The following is a 1,057-nucleotide window of genomic DNA, read 5'->3' as shown; positions in this document are numbered from 1 at the left end:
GTGTGCATGTTGGCGAAGGGGGGATCAAACAGTTGTCCATGTGTATATGGAGCTGTGCGGGAGGTGATCAATTGGGGCCTTCCATCGGTGGGCTGACGCCTAGCATCTTCCTACATATATGAGATGAAAAGGGGATACCCATTCCAAGACACCCCTAAGCACCCACAGTCTATGATCATTAGTTGAGATATCCATTCAAAGACACCCCTAGAGCTGAAGTTCGATTGGAATTTGATGCAAACCTGAGGATCAAAGAGATATGTCGGCCTAACTTCACCTCTCATCCCACTCCATGTCCAATATGTTTACTACTTCGACCGAGTTGGCAAGATGTCCAAAACAAAATCCATGACCTAAATTATACTACATAATTTGAGGTTTGCACCTCGATCAACTCCTATCTGACGCATTTTGCGTTAAATAGGCGCCCTTTAGCACAGACAGACGAGGCGAATGCTCTGGGTGGTCCAACCCATGTAGCTAGCCTAGTGTAGGGATTTCGGTTTTTCTTGTAGTTCCTAAACCAAAATTTTATATTGTTTTCTTTACTGTATTTTTTTGTTTCTCTTTTAAAAGTCATTTTCAGATTTTTATTATAATTCAAAAATATATAGAAAGTTGTTGTGTTTTTTCAAAAGATATTTGGTATTAAAAATAGTTCACACTTTTTAAAATTGTTGGTTATTTAATAAAATTACTTTTTTGAAAAATTTTGGAATAAAAAAATTGTTCACACTTTTCAAAAATTATTTGAGTTTTTTATAAAATCATTATAAATTAAAAAATAGTTCAAGATTTTCAAACAATGTTCAAAAGAGAATTCCAAAAATATTCAAGATTTTCAAAAACTCTTTCTAATTTTAAAATATGGCCACGTTTTCAAAATGTTTTAGAAAATACATGTTTTTTTGCATTTTCAAAATTGTTGACATAATTTTAATATGTGCTTGCTACTGTAGTCCAGGTCATTACAGGAAAAGGTGTACTCCAGGTCGTTACGGGAAATGGTGTCACTACAGTGCGCTCGTTACAATATCCATCAATGGGCCGACCCAGT

This window comes from Triticum dicoccoides, chromosome 6B (genome assembly GCF_002162155.2).
Source record: "Triticum dicoccoides isolate Atlit2015 ecotype Zavitan chromosome 6B, WEW_v2.0, whole genome shotgun sequence".
Classification (NCBI taxonomy): Eukaryota; Viridiplantae; Streptophyta; class Magnoliopsida; order Poales; family Poaceae; genus Triticum; species Triticum dicoccoides.
The sequence above is the reverse complement of the archived record's forward strand: the minus strand, read 5'-3'. Positions refer to the sequence as shown.